This window comes from Pleurodeles waltl, chromosome 2_2 (assembly GCF_031143425.1).
Source record: "Pleurodeles waltl isolate 20211129_DDA chromosome 2_2, aPleWal1.hap1.20221129, whole genome shotgun sequence".
NCBI classification, from domain to species: domain Eukaryota; kingdom Metazoa; phylum Chordata; class Amphibia; order Caudata; family Salamandridae; genus Pleurodeles; species Pleurodeles waltl.
The window spans coordinates 142,112,331-142,135,461 of NC_090439.1; positions in this window are offsets into that span (position 1 = coordinate 142,112,331).

Below are 23,131 nucleotides of genomic sequence, written 5' to 3' on the forward strand. Positions count from 1 at the left end.
GCACAATGTGAAATGCACACCACATGTTGGCAAAACACATCTAACTTGCACACAACTAACACTGTCCACATGGAGCATACTGCTGGCACATACCATATTGGGCATTCTGAAGTGGCATGGACTTCTTCCTTGATGCACATTACTGCCCCTGATCAATAGTGTCTAACACACATCACGTGTCAAGTTCCATATGTGGTACACTGACCTGTCTTGCACTGAGTGTGTATGTAGTCAGACCATATACCTATACCGTGACACCGTCAATCAGCCGTTGTGTATCTGGACAAAGGGCCATATGTACGAACACTTTTTCCCATAGACACAGAATGGGTAAAAACCTTTGCTACATCTGGCCCCTAATTCCACCGACGTATGTTGTCATAGAAGTAGCCGGTCGCAAGTGCCGTCAACGTCTCATTCAGTAACACTGCTGCCTATGGGAGACTGGGGCCAATAGGGATCATCACCAGCAGTGACGCCATTGTGTAGTTGTTGTGTGTGCATTCGTGTGTGGTGTTGGCTATGTCCTATGCATTGTGTGTGGTATGGCCATAGTCTGACAACACATTAATCGTATGGGTATGTGTTAGTGTTGGTTGTGTGGTGCTGCTACATGTTGTGCAGAGAGAGTGGTTGGCAATGCATCTGTGTAGTTGCAGTTGTGATATGGCTGTGTGAGTCGGTGGCATTGTGTATGAATGTGTTTGACAGTGGCAGTGTTGTGTGTGGGGGGGTTGGTGTGCTTATGTCACTTGTGTGTTGGCCGTGATGTATGTAGTTTGTGTGTGCATGTGTGTAGTTTGTGTATGTGTGTATGTATGCCAAGGTGTGTGTGTGTTCGTATGGGTGTGCAGCTACGTGTATGTGTGCCCGTCACAAGACGTCCCACTGTGTGTGTTGTGTGTGGGTGTGTACTAATGCCTTGCCCTCCAGTGTGTGCTAGGTGTGTGTATTTATGGTTGTTATCTTTGTCTCCATCGCTGGATCTGGAGTCACTGTACGAGCAGGGGCAGTGGGAGTACTTCAAGTTCCGGTTGCTCCGGTCAGGTCTGTGTTCCTGAAGGAGAGTGTTTCCTTTCATATCATATGTTTCCACCTGGGTTTTGGTGGCAGTGCGACCGCAGCCTAAACCATTGCAACGTGCAGCCTCATAAGATGTCCGTAAGATGTCCAGCCGAAACATGTTCCTCCCAGGTCTGAAGGTGCCTACCGCCATCCATGGTGCTGCACTGGCGGTACTGGCAGTGTATTGGCTGTATTCAGTTGGGAAGGCTGCCTACACTGCCATGCTGTTGGCGGTACGAACGCCACTGCCAACATGGCGGTCCTGAGACCACCAAACACGTAATTACCACCACAGTCTTTGGTGCTTTGCAGCGAGAAAGATTACACCATTTTTCTAATGCTACATGTTGCTTCCCTTCCCCAGCCACATAAATAATTTAAACATAAGCGATCATGTCAGTGAGAACAGAATGTATCATTAAAACCAGAGTACAACGTAATATTACTTTGCCATAATGGAGCACAAAAAAACAGCTGCACAAAACCCATCACCACCACAGCAACAAAATGCTACACAACAAATAAACATAAACACTCTCATCACATTATCCCCTCCAGAATACTATTTATATATTTGCGTGGTAAAAAAAAGGTATTTGGAGAAGGCACTGCCTTACCTTACCACCAAAACAGAACCAGTTAAAAAGGGCTTGTGATACAGGCCACAGACATTTTTAAGGAGAATAGAAACATAGGTAATGCTAATAATTGTCCTCAAGTTTTTTTCTAGATGTGCAATTCAAAGTGCACTGTTCCTTAGCACCCATGGCCAAGGTCATTCATTTTTTAACGCTTGTATTCAGACTTGAGTGTTTCCTACCACTGCACTCTGTAAAGATAATGTTAAGTGTTCATCATTCGGAAGATGGCCGTAATACTTATTTTTTTAGTGTGCAGAAATGATTTTTTTTCTGCAAGAGGATGTCCTCTACAATTTATTGAAACTTATCAAGATATGTACTACTTTATTTAATGGGACTCAGTCATGTTTTCCCGATAATGTCCTGTTCTTTGATATTGATCATTATTAACTGTTGTTTTACATCTGTTTTGAAATGTACATCAGAAATCTGCCCTTAATATAAAAAAATAAAAAAATAACTTAGAGTAATATTTTATTGACTTTAGTCTGCCTATATATCAAAAGTGAGGAACAAACAGGTATTATTGTGGCTTGCCCACTAAAAGTTCAAAGAAGGTGATGTCTCAGGAGTAGATTATTGTGTATGAAAATTATGTAAACAGACCTTAAATCAAGTTAAATAAGTGCTTCATTGTTTTTCTTGTTTGGAAAGGTTGACCCTCATGAAGTATTTTCACACAAGCAAAACTGGTGATATTGCGATGCAGACTAAAGCTCAGAGGAAGGCAAGTCTCAGGAGCAGATTGAGATTTATAAATTGTAAGTCTAAAGTAAATTTCCTATTGTTTTGTTTTCCCCTTTTTATTCGTTTTCCAAAACAGGAAATGCTGGCTGGTATGAGGTATCTTCATGTGCTTTTTGTGGGTCTTTCAATACAAAATGGCAGCCATTATCTGAACCGGCAAGCATTAAGTCAAAAAAGAAGAAATTAGCCTACTGCACTGTTAAAAAAAGGTGCCTATAGCATCCGGCAGGGTTGACAAGTAGTCACATGTAGAAAAATTCGAAATTCAGCGATGGAAACCACCACTCCCACTGATGTTTGTGCTCTGCTCCTGCACTATGAAAGAACCTTCTCAAAATAAAAGTCTTTCTTCCTCTTCATCCTTGGCTGATCTTACCTGTTCTTTGCAACCTGCTCCTAGCAAGGTGACTACTAAACGATTTTTAAAAAAACCCTCCTTTTCCCACAAAATCTCTTCCAAACACCTTATTAGAGCTCCTACTGTAAAAAATTAAGTCTTCGCATCCCCTTATGCAGGAAACTAATGCTAAATTATAGAATCTAGTAGACAGGTGGTCTCTTATGGAAGAGAGAATATCTACAGCAGAGGAACAAATAATCAACCTCAATTAAGTTCCTCTCAAGGTGAAACCTATGCAAACGCTGATAGTATTTCTCCACAAACAGGTTGAAGACCTTGAAAACTGCAAAAGAAGAAATAACCTTCACATATATACTTTCCCATAAGGGTCAAATCCTATTAATTTTTTTAAAGAGTTCAACCTCAAGTTTTGAATCTCCCTACAAACCCAATGCCTAATATCCAGTGTGCTCACAGATTGGGTCATGCGTTGTCATCACCTAATCCCTCAAAATAACCTTGAGGATTTTTCTTGTACTTTCTGAAATATACTGATTTACTACAGATCATGTCTGCAGCTAAACAGCTTAAGCACATCTCTTGGTCATGACATAATAATATCTTTTTCTCTCAGGATTATGCTAAGAACACCTCAGACTAAATAGGAACTTTCTTGAATATGAGACCTACTCTTAGAGCTCGATTTGGTCTTTTTCACCTGTATATTTTTAAAGTTACAATCAAGAATAGGACAATGTCTTTTGAAGAACCTTCTCGCTTGCAAACTTTCTTTGACACTTGCTGAGCAGAGACTATGGACATTATAAGGTCATCTGATTCATATACTAAACATTCATGTTCCTTATTCTACCTTACATCTACCACATAGATGGATTATTTAGATATGATATGTTCATAGCATTTTCTCGTTATAGATTAATGTGAAAACATTAAAAAAAAAATGTTTTTCATGTTACTCCTTTAGGAAAATATTTTTTCTTAGATGTTATTATTATGTCTCATGACAGTTTATCTTCTTTTCCTTATTCCATTGCAGGCACAGCATTAACATGCGTCTACCCAAGTTTACCATTTCATGTTACACCACCTGTTGTGCACCTTGTAATTCCTCTGGAGTCCAAATGTGCTGTTTTATCATGTTTTCCCCTAATTCTCATCAGGATATCTCTAGGTATGTTCCTTCTTTTTTGTTACTTCTATCATCTTAGTTCCTTACCTTTTCATTTATCATGCTTTATTTTCTTTCCTTTCTGTTTCTTTCTCTGCCTCTTCCCTCCTAATTAATTTGTATCTGTTTATCTTTGTACATTTGTGACATTATCCCCTCTTTCTTCTGCCATCATCTCTGCTGTTGCCTATCTAGTTCTCTGCTCCTATTTAGTGTCTAGTTATATTTTTCATAATGTTACCTTCCAATGCTTTTGACAATGGTTTCATGGAATGTCAGGGGTTTAAGTTCAAAGCTTAATGCTCTTATTGCTTTCCTACACAAAATGCATCTTACTGACCGCAAATCTGTGAACATGCGCAAAGGGTGGGATGGAAATGTACTCTTTACTCCAGGAATTGGCAACAAACACGGTGTCATCATTTTTTGCCATAAATCTTTATATATTCATCAGATATCTCAAGAAATAGATGAAGAAGGAAGATGGGTAATACTTAAACTGTTTACTGATCAGATCCCTATTGTACCTTTGAATGTTTATGTTCCTAATGCTCCTAACTGCTAGTTTTTGTCCAATATTCACCAGAAATTTCTGCAATATACTGATAATAATTATGGTTGTGGTAGGTGACTGCAATCAATTTATAGACCCTTTTATTGATAGACATTTCTCCTCTCAGTACATCCCAAACAAATCACAAAAAAACATTTGCACAAGCTATTCAACAGCACCACCTCTCGTTTTATTAATTCTTTATTGTTGGATGGAACCTTTACATCCTCTTTCACTTCCTTCTCCATTATTAGTTTTACACAAAAACACAGATGAGATACCTTTTCATACAATTTGGGATGCCTTTAATCCTTCTGCCAGGGGTTTTATTATTAATTACATTTCTAAGAAAAGGAAAACTTCTCACAGAAAGTCCAAGCATATTGTTGAGGAAATAAAGAACCTTGAACATAGATATTGCATGTCTCACACACAAAAATCACTAGAGTAACTTGTTAAGACTAAACTTCATGTCAATGAAGTATCTATGGATAATGCATCATCCTACCTCCTTAAATCCAGTGCTAAATGGTTTGGAGAACAAAATAAATCTGGGAAATCACTCACTATCTTAAAATAAAACATAATAAATTACATGTAGAATCTACTATTGATGAATCTGCCACAAAGTATCACAAAGATTTGGACATCCTAAATAAATTCAAAAACTTCTATACCAATTTTGTTTTCACCAAAACAGGAGCCTCTACTTTCAGACGTTTTACAATATTCATCGTCTCTCCAAAAACGATTGTTCCCAAATAGATTTAACTTCTTTAGAAATAGAAAGCACACAATTTGATCTTCAGCTTGTACTTCTCTCCCTTAAAAAAGATAAAGCTTTTGGACCTGATGGTCTCACAGCCAAATTGTATTCTCATTTTTTCAACTTGCTTCTTTCATAATTATGCACCCATTTCCATGCATTTACCAACTCCTCTGGTTCCTTCCTTGAAGTACATATGTGCCGTATACCAAAAAAAGGTAAGGGTCTACACTGTTGCAAGAATTACAAACCTATTTCCCTTGTCAACATGGATTATAAAATGTTAAGGCAATATCTTGGAAATTGGAACCCTTACTTCCTAAACTCTTACAAAAGAACATGTGGTTTTGTTGAAGGTAGATAGCTATCAGACAATACACGTTCATTCTTTGATATTATTTCTAAGTCCACACATTTACCTGACCCTGTAGCAGCTATTGCCCTTGATGCCGAAAAAGCGTTTGACAGCTTGAATTGAAAATGTCTTTTAAATACCCTTATTTGGTTCAGTTTCAACCCTAAAATTATATCTTTAATGTATTTATACATTCAACCCCAGGCTGCCATATTTGCTAATGGGTTGAAATCTACTTCCTTTTCCTTAGGCACGGGGGTTAGACAAGGTCACCTCCTTTCTCCATTTCCCTTTAATTTAGCACTAGAACCTTTCTTATCTCAGGTCAGACAAAACATAAACATACACGGTTTTACTTATAATACTCAACAGGTTAAATAAGCTGCATATGTTGACAAAATGTTGTTGCTTATTTCCAAATCACTTACATCTCTTCCTGCTTTTTCATTAGATGTCACTTCTTGTGCTTATGTATCGGGATACAAACTAAGTATGACAGATGTGAAATTCTTCCCCTAAACAATTTCACTTTCAAATAAGACTTTGATTATGTTAAATATAAATGGCAAACTAAACAAATTAAGTACTTGGGTCTACATTTTACCCCACCAAGACAAATGAAGAGGATGCCATCTACTAAGTAATTAATTCATCTTATGAACGCAAAGTTCAATATTTATAGATATAGAGTTAGTACTTGTCTTTTATGCGGAAGCCTTGAACATTTTCTATTCAAATTTTTCAAAAAACTTGCAGCTTATTAAATTCCATTACTTCTTACTCTTCCAAATACCTTTGCTTCTTCCTAAACTCTCCCATCTGGCATAATAATTACAAATAAGTGAAGAACAGACCTATTTACTGGCAAAGCTGGAGAACAAAACAGGATTAATTTGGGTTTATCTACTATTTAATCAAGACTCTCTCATCACTTTCACATATACTCAAGCACTTTTCAGTTTAACCCTGCTTTCCATACAAAGTTTACAACCTTACAGAATATCATATTTCAAGCATAGGTCCATTTTAATTCCCCATCTATCCCCAATCCGAAGTCTAACCTTGCTAATATTTTATGTTCAAATCCAAAAGCCTCGCCTATCTACTCACACTTGCAACACATCTCTAATGATCACCCTAAGTCCAACACTGAACTAGCTTGGGAATCTGACTTATCCACTGCTTTTCGTATTTCATCTTGGAAACATTTCTGGATTAAAAACAAACAATCTTCTCAGGCTGCAAACACAACACAAACTCTTTTTCACATAAAAATAGACTTTTTCTGACACCTGCTTTCCTGCATAAGATTAATGCAGAACACACAGACACTTGTTGGACATTTTCCCCCAAGCAAGCTGACCTGAAACACTTATTATTCACATACCCCTCTGATTCTCTTTTTTGCACACAGCTGTGAAATCAAATACAATCTATTTTTCGTTTCAATGTACCCTATTTCATTATTAATGTGTTTCTCTGTAGTGTTTCTGATGCATGGACAAATATTACCTTTGATTTGAAAATATTAGATCTGTTATTAGCAATTGCCTTTCAGCCAATAACAAGACAGTGGAAAGTCTTTACGCAACTATCATTTAAAGCATTGCGGGGTTTTTAGTTTGCCATCATCATAGATTGGAATCCGGCTTATATGCATACTATTTCCCTTGTTTTTAAATTAAAATAACTTTTGAAATCTGTCACTCAATTCCTGGACAATTCTATAAAACTGACATTTGCCTCTTGGCCTGACACCCAGGAGGTTTTCTAACCCCACTGACTTTCTATTGTATGCTATATTTTTTTAATATGTATAGTTTTTGATAATCCTTTTACTGATAAACCTAAATTAAGATCCAGACATTTATCTTCACTTATGCATTTAATTCCCTTTCTTGTGTCTCTCCCTTCCTAATAATCTTTGTTATTTTACCTAATTATCTTTGTTATTCTCATGCACTAGTTACTTTGTATTTTCACTCTGTAATATTTTCTTCCAATCATAGCTTATTCTTAAACTTAAAAAAATAAAAACACATTAGTATGTTTGGTTTGCTGAAATTATTTCAAAGCGTGTTTGTTATGTTTAGCACCTTTACTGTAAAAGAATGTGACCTAATGAAGCATGAATCAATCTTTACACAGAATTGGAAATAGAAGTGTGATGTTCAAGGAGTGTTTTTTCACAATGTTGTATTATTATTTACTGTCACAGTGGTTTAATACAGTGTGCTATATTTATCAAATTAGTTCTTAGTAGACACTTAACATAACCCGAAAATATATTACACCTGTTCTAAAATCCGTTAACTGCAATGTATTGATGTGCATTTTCTGGGCTGACAAAAATCAGACGAGAAACACACTTTGTTCGACTTTTAACTTTACCAAGAGCTTCATCGTCGACGCAGATTTTGCTCGCAAATAGGTTATTATGTCTAAGTACTGGGAAGCATATGTTTGTCATTCATACCATATAGGATGCTCAATTAAACGCGCACACAGGCACAATCGCAAAGACTTCCTGGGCGCTCTCCAGATGCTCAAAGTGCTGTGTAGGCACCAAGTGCAGCCTATTCAGCTATGCATCAAGGAAATGAAGTACTATAAATTATACTGCAAGAACATAAAGTCACTCGAGATTGATGTTGTTCTCTCATGATCATCAAATGATGAAAGATAATTTTCTCATTCAAGCTCCTTTGAAAAAAAGTAATTTCCCACCATTTTCATTCCCTTTTTGCTGCTCTAGCCTTAACAGTGTAGTACACGTTGATGCGCCAAGGCACATATGGAGTTGTTTAGCACGTCCTTGCTCATTTTATTTGGATTAACATGAAACGCGTCTTCTACATTCACCGTTTTTTTTTTTACTGAATTAAAAATAATACATTACTCAGAAGGGTCTTAATGAAAGCAGATTTGTCAAAAAGCTAAGTCAACTGGAATTTTGTGATCTTTAAGTAATTTGTAAGGTGCACCAGCAGCCTTTTTATTAATTCGAAATCGGAGCTGTAGTTCTACTTACTCGTTAACTAAAATTAAAGAAAAGAAACACCTCACAGATAAAACATAGAATAATATAGCATAAGATATTACACCATAGAAGAGAAAGTCCCTTACTATCTGAGTTCTGTCTGAAATCTCACTGTGTGTCTCCAATCTCAATCAGGGGCATATTTATATTCCGTCTGCGCCGAATGTGCGTCAAACATTTTGACGTACATTCGACGCAAACCATGCGCCATATTTAAACTTTGACGCCCGAGCCCGCAGACATCAAAATCCCGCCGTGTGCATCTTTTTCTGGATGCGGGAAACCGCCTTTCGTTAATGATATGCAAGGTAGGCGTTCCCGTCCAAAAAATGACACAAACACCCATGCGCCTTGTTTATGCTACCGCGCAAAAATCCTGCACGACCGGGAGGCGGAGGCGGAAAATGACGTACAGCCCGTCAAAAATTAACACCTGGGTCAGGGCAGGCGTTAAAATGGGGCAAACACACCTGTATTTAATGAAACCACCCAGAAGCAACAGCAGAGCTCCAAAAGGAAGACATGGAGGTGCTTTTCATCCAGCGTGCACGCAGACGCAGACCACATGAACAATAACAGCAGCTTCCACAACACCAGCAGGGACCCCAAAGGCAACGCAGAAGGCAGGAGAGGATATTCCACACCAGGACAACCCTTCATGACCTCAGGGAACATAACATTATTCAGAGGTACAGATTGAACTGGCAAGCCATTTAGCAGCTGCTGAGCAACATTGAGTCACAGTTGGCACCCAGCTTGCAGACACCCCACATCATCCCACCAGAAACCAAGCAGCTAGCTGTACTACACATGTTGGCAAGTGGCTCCTTTCAAACCACTGGCGCCCTGGTTACTGGGATCTCACAGCCATCATTCGCTACCTTCCTGCCCAAGGTACTGGGTGCCATCATCACACTCACACCCCGCCACATCTGCTTCCCAAACACACAGCAGAAGCAGCAGGAGACCAAACTAGGGTTTTACCTCATTAATGGATTTCCACACGTCCGTGGTGCCATTGACTGCACACATGTACGCCTTGTGCCACCTGCTGCAACTGAACATCTATACCGCAACAGGAAGCACACACACACTATCAATGTGCAGGCCATTGTGGATCACCAGGGATTGATCACCAACATTGTGGCAAAGTATCCTGGGAGTATACATGATCCCTTCATCTTCTGTCACTGTACCATCAATCAACACTTCCAGGATGGACGATATGGAAATGGACTACTTGTTGGTAAGTACAGAAACCTACTTATATACACATTGCACAGCAACCCTGTAGGACAAACAACACATACACCACAACAGCGACGTGAACAGGAACACACTGAGGTTGTGGCACCGCTAGGCATGTTTGATATCCTCACCCAATGGGAGACACACCTATGGACAAAGTACCGTTCCAAATAAAAACTGATGCCACTCCACAGACGCAAGGAGAAAATGTAAAACAACACAATGACAAACACATGGTGCCAACTGGCATTACATCTGTGAAGATAAAACTCCAGTAACACATCAATAACACCCAAACAAACACTCACTCTTCCAGCCAATGCGTACTGTGTAAGGGGTGTGGAATGTAATTTTCTGCAGGTCAAACACCGTGACTCACATAGCATTATGATGACTACAATAAAGGTCACATGGAATCATTGAGGCCATTCCAATACGTCACATCACTCCTGCTCTCACATTGCCCACTACCAAGAGGCAAGTGGACTGTGCAAAGAACACATCTTGATGGTACTATATGGAAGGTGCACATTCCTGTACATACGTATTGTGACAAATTAACACACACACAACAGATGTACTGTCATACGGACCTTCTGAAACTCAAAACGACAACCTCACAACCAAGTTTGCCAGCTGAACTAGACCATGTGCTGTAGTCTAGGTACACGTTACAACCTGAGTCAACATTTCAAGGGCAGAGAAATAGGTCTACAGTGAACTTGTCACACATGTGAAATTAGTGTACAGTCAAATGTTAAGACGTCAATGATCACAACATATGGAGAAGTTTGGCTAATTGTCACCTTGCAAAATGTAAGAGTCTTGCTGATGGTTAAATTAATCTATTGCATATGTCAAACAAATTGATTCTGTGTATGGAACTATCATCTCACCCCCAGTGAAGACACAGTGAAACCTGTATCACAAGTCACAATGCTAGGGAGTACACACTGTACTGCAAATCTCAAAATATACTGCTGACAACCGGTCAGCAGCCAAACACTCGTTTAGCCAAGGAAACAATCCAATGCTGATGGTACATTCTAGAAGCCTAGGAATCGACACAATAACACAAACACACATAAGTCACAGACAACACAAGAGAACTACTGCCATGCAAGGTGATATTAATGGGCAAGCTACATCTACTTGATTGCAATCATTTTCTCTTTCAGCTGATCGGGGGTATGGATCCAGCACTGCAGCAGAACATGCCTACAATGAGGCACATAGAAGGACATGCACCATAGTGTTCCCCGTCTCACCCCACCCGTCTTAAGAGGTTCCTGGAATGATAATATGTTTACCCAGATATTCCCTCCTCTACACACACACAGACTAACAATATTAATCCAGTGTGCTTCACCCTTTAGTATGTTATGCCATAGTCATTGTACATTTGTCTGCATGGACGTCAGGTTAAATAATGCACTGGCTTGTAGTCTCTAAGCCCTGTTATCACCTGTAGATTGCTTCCCACGTGAAAGGTACTGTTGGCCATTTGAACTTGAATCTCACCTACAGGACTTGTGAGAGACTGATGCAGCACACACCTGTGAGCACCTCCATGCAGACCAGCCATTTGAACATGCACTGCCCTTGCAGATCCTTGGAACAGCATAGAAGCTGTCATTTTATTGATTACACTGTTATGCATTGCCATAAACATCAGCTGTGTAACGCAGCCCTTGGGTTAATGTGTCACCTTCCAAAACACACAACAAACACAGTTTTCCATGTGAACTGTCTTGTTCTTCATCCGACCAGTCTCAGTCAGACCAATGAGTATGTACCTTGTGAAATTGCTGGATCCTGATTGACCCTACTTCCTGTTAGCCTGACTGCCACCTGTCTGTGCATTACCCTAAAGGTTCCTTGTGGCTACATATGTATCATAGTTGCTTTCCCGACCCTCACATTCCTCCGGGGGTATTTTGTCAGGTGGTTCTTCAATGCATACTCAAATACATTGTGTAGCATAATCTGCTTATTTATAGTACCATAGTTGGGATCTTGTCTCCAAATACCCAAATCATGGCCTATCCCTTGTCTGGGTCTCATGTATGCATGAGCAACAAGTGTGACAGTGCATTTGTCTCCTGTGCGGTATTTGTATTGTTTTTTTGTGATTAAAAACTTGTTGTAGTATCCTGTCTGAGTGTGTTTTTGTGGTCATTTGTGTTGTAAACTATTGTCTTTGTTTGGTTGGGAGTCTGTTGTGGGTAGTGTTAGTTTGGGGATAGTTGTGCTGTGTTAGTAGTTTATTTGAATTTTTCCTGTCCTACTTTCCCCCTATTCTCCTTTGTTCCCCTTTACCCCCTATTTCTCTTTTTGTACAAATATGTTGGGTAGGCCTCGTCTTGGCAGGATGGGAGAGGAGGAGCTGGGTGGGTTTATATGGCTAGTGTGCCATTTCCTACCCCTAATGATTGAGGCAGGTGGGCATGTGATACAGGGGTATCACACTGAGGCACGGAGGCTCCGGTGGGCAAAGGTGTTGCATCATCTGCAAATGATTTATAAGACACCCAGAAATGACCACCAGCTGAAGCACAGCTGGGCTGACCTTGTCTCCAGGGAGCAAGATCTGCTGGACCACCTGTGGATTGTGATTGGTGGCCCTGTTGGTGAGTACAAATCATTTTAATGGGCATGTTTAAATGCTCTGTAGTGACATCAGCTGATTTTTACAATATCTGCCAGCAATGTTGTTGAGTGTGTGGAATGCTACTGAAACATACAGGGTCATATTTCTACTTTGTTAAGGACCACAGTTGCTAGCCGTTTGGAAGCAAGAGCTCCGCAAACTTACTGAATACATTTGCATTATGTAAGTTAGTGCCGCCTATGTGTGAAACAGCAACACAAATCAAGAGCCAATTATGTATAGATATAGGCCACAGTTGCCTGTGAGGTATAGAATTTGCAACTCATTACCGTCATTTGATGACGCTACAGCTAGACTGACTTTCTAAACACAACATGAGGCTGAAAATTAGTGCAGGCTTCACGTCAATTGATGATAGCAATGTGGCGCTAACATATGTCTCATGTGTGTTTGGTGAGTGTGTAAGGAAACCGATCATGGAAATTAAATTCCAAAAATCTTAGGGATTATTGTGCCCCTCCTTCATTTCGGATACATGTCTGATCTGGGTTTGGACACATAGGTAACAAGTTCTAGTTGCGCTCAGCTAACATCTTACACTGGTATTTGGAGTTTGTAGTGCCACATTTCAATTAGGGATGGCTGGCCAAAGGTATGCACACGGGTTCATATCTCTATGGTTGGTGCAATTCATCATAGCTGGGCCACATCAAATGAAGAAACTGTAACAAAATGAGGGCTAACAACTGCCCCTGGCCCTCTGTACATTGTACCTGTGTGTCAGAATTTGTCATAGTCACAATGGCTGGTTGACTGGTAATGCAGTCCTCACGGAAAGTGGCTTTGGATGTCTCTCATGGATACACATGATGAGACAAATGCACTCCATGATTTTGTGCGCTCACTAATGAAGGAGCATGCTTGCCGCCACATGATAGTTAGGGCCACTGCATGTGTGCAGATATGTGCGTATCACTCACTGGAGAACCTGGGTCTGTACATGTTAGCCGTGCTATGTAGGATGCAGTATCATCATGCCTGATAGGCTTTACTTTCTGATGTAATCTTACACATAGTATTTGTCTTTGGAATTGTTGTACAGTGCACAGACATTGAGCACATTTCTCCCTTCCGTGCCTTACAGGTGGACCGGCACCCTACACTGTTGGCGAGGTGGCTTGATTCCAGGACCCAGACAATTCCAGTAAGTGTTGATATGTCTGTTATGTGTTGTGTTTGCTGGTGATGTGTGATGGGCTCCTGTGTGTTGGACACATAGCAAGGTGTGATGCACTGGGCAATCATTTGTTTTGTTCCATGAGTAGAATATCATTTTATCACCATCTAGGAGTTGGCCAATCCTTATCGTATTGTCATATTTTGGTATTCTAGGTCAGTCCTGTAGGCACGGCAATGTGAATAGGGATGCGTCATGTGCATAAAACTTGATTCAGAAAAAGTCGCACTGGACCATATTTGTGAATTAGTCAGCCAGTCAGACCCAAATTCTCCCAGAATAGGGATGCCAAATGCTTACCCACAGACTTCTGCTTCCCTATTCACTAATATACTTATTGAACTGTAGGTTAAACTTCCTAGCAGCATGTAGCTCCACATGTAGTGCTACGAGTGTGTGGCACTTGAGTGCAATGGCATAGGTGTGCATGCAACTCATGGCCGGAGGTGTTCTTGCATCTCTCTGTTTGTTGTAATTCATGGCTTACTGGTAGGAATTGATGTGGACAAAGGTCTGCATTTCCAAATATGAGTGTCGATGGGATTGGTCAAGGGTTAGCTGTCTCTTATTTGGAGACCCTCCTTACCTGTGGAGTGTGTGCTGGTCCAAACCCATGTCCAGCTTTCCTAAGCTTCCTGGGTGTCCTTGTTGTTAGAGATTATTATTAGTTGATAGTCCACCCCCCCCCCCTCAGACACAGGCATGGGGTTGTGAATAGTGTACCTAGGACTGATGATACAAGTTTGGTACACAGACATGTAAATCAGTGAATCACTTGTCTGAACCTAGTATACACACTCATGTTTAGCACATGCTTACTATACTGGCAAGTCCATTTACAACTTGCAGATCATGTGGCTCTAGATTTCCATCCTGAACAATGACATTTGTAGCCCTGGCAGTGGTGGAGGATGTGCAGCATGATTGTTAGCTGACATCTGGCAGAACTATGATGCCAAAATCATACCAGTTGTTACCCATCTTGTAGGGTTTGGATGTGCTATGTGTGATAGGGCCTTTGTAGGCTGGCTTGCCATGTACTTCCTCAGGGACAATCAATGATCTGTATGATGATATGGGCTGTTACAAGTACAATAGATGTATTGTCTGATTTACTTCTTGTGCCATTTCACACAATGCAGTACCTAATGATAGATTTTCTATTTGTCTTAACAGCTGCAAATATGACTCCCATACAGGTTAGGGAGTTTCAACGGCGGGCAATGAGATGCTGCCACGTCCTTGATGTCAAGTCTGGGTACCGCAAAATGGCCAGCAGATATTGTCATGAACGAGCCTTCGCAGCCTGGAGGGCATTTGCACAAGGCGGCCCTTCTTTGCCTACCACAACCACCGCCAGCACCACCACCACAACCACCCAGGTGGCACCACCAGCAGCTGGGACCATTGCGGGACCATCCACAGCAACTGCTCCTGGACCAAGCACAGCACCACCTGCAGGGCAGCCTACAGCCATTGACACAACACAGGCCCATACTTCCTCGGCTGGCACCCAGACCACCCCTGCTGTAGCCATTGACCCGGCTGCTTTTTCCCAAATGCAACGGAAATTGGACTGTGTCCTTAGAAAGATGAGCAGACTGCGGCAGGAGGTGCGCCAGGTCAACCAGCAGGTGCGTTCCATCAAGAGGACCCTCTGGAGGGCCAACCTGTAGACATGGAGACAGACATGAATCCCTCCCCTCCCTCCTCTTTCCTGGTTCTTATACTTTGTGGGTTTAGGGGGCTTAGTGTTAGGTTAGTATAGGCTATTAGTTTAGTTAGTGTTAGTGGGTGGGGGCTGGGGGTTCCTGAATATTTCTACTGTTTATTTTTATGTGTGTTTGGCAATGTTGAGGTTCTTGTGTATTTAAAAAAATATATATATATATATATATATATATATATATATATATATATATATATATATATATATATATTTTTAGTATAGGATAGTATGTGTTTAGGTTAGTATCTGTTGTCCTTCATGTGTCCCGTCTCATAAGGGGGGTGGGGGTTGATGTTTAGAACATTTTGTTAAATGTGATAAGTAAGATTAGGTTAGGTCAGTTAGGGACAGTTGTGGGTAATGAGTAGTTGGAGTAGATAAGGGTAAGTAAGGTCTTTCCCCGAGTTTTCACTTCTGTTTTTACTGTTTAATAAATATCTAGGTAACCCTTTACAGTATGTGTCACATGCTTGTAGCTCGGGGCCTTGGCATGAGTGTACAGTGTCTCTTTTGTATTACATTTTGTGTCCTATGCGGCAAAAAAATCCCATCTGAGCTGCAACATTGACAGCTACCCCAAAGCTACTTAGCTAAGATTCGGCCATTCATTGCAACCACCAATCACAGTTACTATGGATACCAAAGTGTGTTTTCTCATGATGTATGTTTTCAATGTCACATACTGTGCTTCCAGATTTTGTATTGTTGACACTGTGTTATGTCTGACTGCAGTCTGATGTCCAAGGCAATCCTCATTAGGTGGGTGGTAGTAAGCTCTCTTGTATTATAGTGTACATAACTCATATAGATCATTTGTTACACTGTTCAGCATAATTACTTATTTGGATGTAAATTCATACACCTCCATTCATGCAGTTTGGTGTGTGTTAGCTTATATTTGTGGGAAATGTCACATATGTTAGTTTTGCATTGAAGCAACATTTTGAAGGCAACACAGCATTATGGTGTATAGTTTCTCTTTTCCTCAGAAATAACCCTCAGGAAGGGCAGAGTATGGTAGAATCCAGGACACTGTGCATAGTTATCAGCCCACATTATTTCAAGACAGTTGTATTGACAATCTATGATAATTGGCAGGAGGCAAAATCCACTGATCTACCGCACGGTTGATGTGTCACATTACACAGAGACAAAGTGATTGTGTGAGTGCTATTTATTTAAATGTGCTGTAGTGCTATATGTACATTGTCCATGATTGTGAGTCCATTATAGTGAAATCTTCCATTGTGACCCTACACAAGTGCAAAAGGACATGTCATTGGACATGCTGGGGTGAAGTGTCAGACAGTGCAGAGGGACAGGACTTGCCAATGAGTTGGTGAGAGACAATCACTGGGCAGGCTGACAAGATAAACAGTGGTTTGCAGAACAGTGCCTGAGTACCGTTGTTGCAAGACTGGCATGTTGAAAAGTGCAGGACCTTGGTAATAGGTGGCCATGTGGCAGGGACTAGTGCTACCGGGTACATGTGAAGGTGATCTGTTCCTGGTCTTCATCTTCTGTTGTGTGTGTTGCCTCCTCTGCCCTTGTTGGTGGTGGTTGTGAACGGGCAACACATACCTCAGTGTGTGTAGACGTGGAGTCAGACATCCCGGTAGCTGCTACCTGTGGGCGTCTTAAGGGCAGCACTGCTGCAAGGAGGATCTGCTGGTTCTTCAGAATAGCAGCCACATCACGATGGTAGGCAGCCAGGTCGGCCCTGAGGGGATCAATGTTGAATTTGTGCACGCGTTTACAGGATTTCTGTTGTAGGTGTTGGGTCAACTGTATTACAGCTGTGCTGATTTCCTTCAGCCTTTTTTCTACTTCCTGCAAAATAGTTGTTTGCCCTTGCATAGCTGCTGCCTGTTCTTCAGTTGACATCATGCACAAACGCACCCCCTCTAGGCTGGCTGCCATAGTTTGCATTCCGACCCTCCTTAGCCAGCTCCTGCTGTACTCTGACTTCAGTTCTCTCAAAGCTGGTGCCGGTGTCATCAGAGTCCTCAGCTGTATTGGAGCTGGCAGGTCGTACAATTGGGGTGGTGGGTGGGTCCTCTGCAATGGCTGCTGTATCTGTGCTCCTCCTTGTGACTGAAGGTGGGGTCTGGAGGGTTCCAAGGACCTCTTGGAGGGTCTGGTGGCTGATGTTTGTCAGCTCGTCATCCATGTCATCTGGGTAGTCCTGGACAGGCATATCCGCAGGACATCCATCGTCGTCTGCAATGAAATACGGTACAATTAGTGTGTCAGTGTTGTGGGCTTTGTAATGTGACATGCCTGCCTTGTGATGATTTTCACATTGTGATCTTGGTTCCTGGTCATTGCTCCAGTCTTTCAGATGAGCATTCTCCCAGGCCTATGCCCCACCTGCATGTCACATGTATTGTGGTCAGTTTGTGGACTTGTCAGCATCATCTCCTCTAGGTGTTGGTTCTAGCCAAATAGTGATTTGCCACCTTCTTGTCCTACTCAACCCTCCGTCTACATCCATTCTCATGGTGAAGCCTTTAACTGGCTGTAGGTGCTCTGATGGCACTAGCACCACACTTAACAATCTGGACCTGCCCCAGTCTCTGGTCTTTCACATCCACCTATTTGTAGTTGAAATGTAGCGTATACTATGTATAGCATTGTTATGGCACAACATGGATGTCAGCATTGGTAATGTGTACTGTTGATGTTGGGGAATGTGTGGTACATTGGATTGCCCTGATAGTCGTAGCAGTGTACTATTTCCTCCTCTGACTGTGCAGGTATATTTCTGTGACCAGTTACATGTGTCCTCCCCCTCAATGCTGTTGTCTGAGCAGTATGACATTTGGGATGTTGCATTGTGACCCAGGCACAGGATGGACCCTGACATATGCAGCATGGGTGTGACATTAGTGCTGTGTGCCTCCTAATGTGGATGACATTGGCTGATGTTTGCGACAACTATGGACATTCACATTTGACAGGACTGGAATATTTGTCTTGTTTCAGGGGTTTGTTAACGTTGTCATCCTAAACCCTCTAATTTGAGTGTGTTTGATCCATGGGGACGTTACTGCCATTGGCTACTTGACCAGCACACACAGCGGAGGTGGTAGTGGCAACTGTTGTCAATGTTACATGCCAGTTGTCGGAATGGCTAGAGGTTGTTAATTGGGCCCTAATTAATGTAGGGAGTATAGTGGCTGACGTGTGACGGGATGCCAGTTTGACGTTGTGCCCTTCCCTCCTGGCGTGGCTTTACCTTTGCAACATCGTTGGCATGGCAGCATATACCCATGGAAAGGTTGTTGGTGTTGTGTAGTGGTGTGCCCCAGGTTTCCTCTGAACCGGCCATGCCCCCGTGCCGTGCCCCTTTACCCATGCCACTCCATATATATGGTGACTTACATGCATTGTGTAGTCGGTATTCCCCCCCACCGACAGTTAACATTTGTGCATTTTAATTCCCCATGCGACTTACCCTGCATGTGCGTTGTCTCCTGGTAGTCTGCGCTGTCCTGTCCTTGAATCCCTGTGATGATCTCATCAGGGATGATGGCTGCAGCCATCTCCTCCATGCGGTCCAGGGCCTCCTGTGGTGCTGGACTCCCACCTCCAGTCTGCAGGGCTGCCTTCCTGTTCCTGGCCATCTTTTCCTTGGTCCTGCGCTTGCAGTCATGCCAGTGTTTCTTGCACTCGATGACTGTTCTGCGTACTTCTGCCACACTGTTAATCTTGTCAACAGTTTGTTGCCATTTTGCCTCTCTCATACTGATTGGCAACTTAGAGGTGACAAACAGTTGGTGCTGGTGTTCCATCACCTCTTTAACCAGAATTTCCTGCTCCTCTGCACAGAAGCGACACTTTCTTTTCTTCTTCTCCCTGTCCTGGGTCTTCTGTGGGTTCTCCTGGCTGGTTCCTGGTCTGTTGTCATCCTCCTGGGGTCTGTACAAGCATCTTGGATCCATTTTGGCTTTCCTCTGCAGAAATTGCTGTGTTTGCAGCGAGTTTTGGCGCTATTGCGGCAAAAAATGCCACCTATCCGGTTTTTGGTGTCCTAATTCGTCTTACAGTCATTTCCGCCACGTGAACGGCGTTTTCCTTTACGACGTGACGCTGTGGTGTGCGTCAAAGGAAATGACTCACACCTGGGGTTTGCGCCACCATGTGTCAAAGTATAAATTTAACGCCCGCACAGTGCACAAAAATGGCGTTAGCCGGCGGTAATATTTTTGACGCAAAACTATAAATATGGGCCTCAGTGTCTCCATTTTAGATATTTTCAGTGAAACAATCATGCTCTTCTCAAATTTGCATGTCATGGCAATGGGGTTTAGAAATTGGTATCTAATTTATCATGAGTCATAGGGGCTTACTTTAAAAAAAAATCAGAACAGATTTCGAAAGAAGCCTTTGAGAAGGCTGGCAGTACTTTGCAGTAAATAGAAAAATAATTCAAAAGCAATTGGGATTCCAGCAACAGCCCAGATTACCACGTTAATGGTATGGCCTCTAGGAGCTTGTCAGTTGTCTGAGAGTGCACAGCTGCATCACTGTGCAAAGCCCAAACCCAAGACCGGAAAGTAGTGTAATTGATGCAAACATTTCTAACTGAGAGGAGCATGTAGCACTTGCTGTTATAAATGTGTATTTTAGAGCTCATAAAGAACAAATTCTCGTACGTGGTCGAAGAGACCAGTGAGCGAGAAATGCCGGAGGGATCAGGTGTACAATGCCATGATTAAACCTACGTCAAGGAAGTCAACAATAACAACTTATTACAGTTGAGCAGCTACGTCATTTCATTACTACAGATGACTAGCCACGTCACAGCTTGACTGCAATATGGAAATAAGCTTTAGCACAGAGGTTGCCGGCTACCCCATATTACAGAGAGGTTTATTTAACCAATGATGTTTTCTGTCTATCTGCAGCGTTAATGTGGCTAATCCCATTCAGAGATCAGTTTCCCATTGTCTTCTTGAATAAAGCAGCACCAATAGCCCATATCTTATATTAAATAAACATAGAACACTATTGAATTCAAATAACAAAAATAAACATCCCAAAATGACTCATCTTTACCTCAAAAGATGCTAGAAAGACATTTAGGCCCATATTTATGAAAAATGGCACACAACTACACTAGCTCAGTTGTGCGTTGTTCTTTTTAATGCGCACTAGTGGCATTCCCTAACGTCATCCACTCGCCATATACATAAAATGACACACTATGGAGTTAAGAATGGGCAGCTTCTCAAAAAAAGACACTAGCTGGTGACAGATGGTGTTAGGGGAAATGGTGCTAGTGGGTCAAGAATGACATTAGGCTGATTAGTTGCAAAATAACTGCCCTAGTCAGCCTAGCATAATTTTTTGATGCAGAAGCAGCCAAAAAATGACTCATGTCTAAGTAAACATAGGAGTCATTACAATTACCCCATTGCCCACCACAGGGGACCAGTCTCCCTAGGGCAAGCCCAACATACCCAGTGCCGGCCAGGGGGCCCCATGAAAGGGGCCCCACGTGGTACACCACACACATACACATACACTTACCTGCAACTTACCTGGGATGGCCCTCCTCCTCCTCCTGTAGTGTCCATGTGTTGTGGGTGGTGGTGATGCTGGGGGTTGGGGTGGGCATATTTTCGCCCATTCCCTGGTGTTTCCCCATGGAAATGGGCCTACCTGCACATTAATGCATGATTTGACCAGGCATTAAATAACGCACTGAGAGGGCTTAGTGCCATTATTTAGGTCCTTCTCCTACTTGCGTGTTGCTTCAGCTTTGGGAGTTAAATATGGCACTGGGGGCTAGCATCTTTTTTAGGAAGAAAGCCTACCTTGCATCTCAGTGACTCAAGGTGGGTTGGCACTTCCTAGAAATCTCGCTAACTTCAATATTTTGACGCTAGACAGGTCTAGCGCCAAAATATAAATATGAAGTTAAGTTAGCGCCGCTTTAGCATCAAAATTAATGACACTAAGGCAACTCTCACCTTCCATAAATATGTGCCTTAATACTCTGATGGTTCTATAAATATTTGGGTTGATATGATTACGTGCATCTAAAACGTGTGCTGAAACAAACAAATGTAGTGCTGAAAGGGTTTTGTGGGACAGTTGATGAAGGTGAAGCTGCCCTCTGTAAGCATAATACATCCTTTTGCAAATCATTACATTCAGTAATTGTGGTCCCTCTACATTAATGATGGTCTTACAGAGATACCTGTGAGAAAGTGGGTTACTGGATGAGGGGGGCAAAACCCTTCTCAAGGAGCAACCACAGTTCTTCTCAGGGTGAAGTCACAGGCAAACCCTAAATAAAAATGTGCTCAAAGCCTCAGGTAGTTTTGCACAGAGCAGTCAGACTAAACTCAGAGTAAATGTGTAAAGTTGTGTGCAATACTTTAGACAGTAACACAGTGAAAAGGCACCACAAAAGGACACCTCATCAGTTAAGAACAGAGCAGCTTTTATTATATTAAAGAAGGTCAAAATGAAAATAAAATGTGATTAGTAGGGCCAGAGATATTCAGGGCCTCATTTACAAAGTTTGTTGAAGGTCAGCATCACAAGCCTTTTTGCTGAGCTACCCGATGTCAAAACAAAAGGGCAGGAATATGCCATATCTAAAAGATACAGCATATTCCTGTCCTTGTCCCTTGAGTTGGATCACTAATTGCTGTCATGTGCCAAGGCAGGCACCCTTGTGCCTGTGTTGCTGGGGAAACACCTTCCTGCACAAAAACACTCACAAGAGGCATTTTACTCCTTCTATGTGAGCTGCAAAATGCAGCACACGTAGAAACAGGAAAAATCAGAAATAACTAATGCTATTTCTCCCTGTTGCACCACCCTTATACCAAGTCTGGGGTGGCGTAGGAAAATGATGCATTCCCATGTTTACAAAACCTTTAAAACTTGGGAATGTGTCAGATTCGATGGGTGTTGCCTGGGTGCACCCACAGCCACACCCATGGAAAGCCCTTTCATGCAGAGTAATGCGTGAAAGGGGGCAATATTTACAAGGCCATAAAAAGCCATGCAAGGTGGCTTTGCGTATCCTTGTAAATATGGCCCTGCAGCCTACGCTGCTGGTGAATCAAAAAAAGTGATGCACCAGAGACACAGGGCACTTGTAAATGAGGCCCTCAATTTCAAAGGTTTCGGTCAAAATAGTGCCAAAAGGCATATTGGCTCTCATTACAACCCTGGCAGTTGGAGATAAACCGGAGGTAAAAAAAATGGAATCATGACCACTGCGAAAACCACCAACACAGACAGTCACTTTAACACACTGACCGCCATGGCGGTAGCAACAAACACCGCAGCGGTAACCGCCAACAGCCAGGCGGAAGACAATGTACAGCCCACAGCACTACAACAGGCCTATCCACCACCTTTTCCGGGGCGTTACCAACACCATCAAAAGCACGGCGGAAACAGTACACTGAAGGGAAACGACTCACCTCTCGACACTCATGGAAGAACCACAACACCATGGAGCCCGAGCTGCACATATTTCCAATGCTGATGTATCTCCTCATACACCAGGAACACGAACACCGGCGAAGATGACCACAAAGAGTACTGCACCTAGCACACAAAGGAGGGTGGGAGGAAAAAGA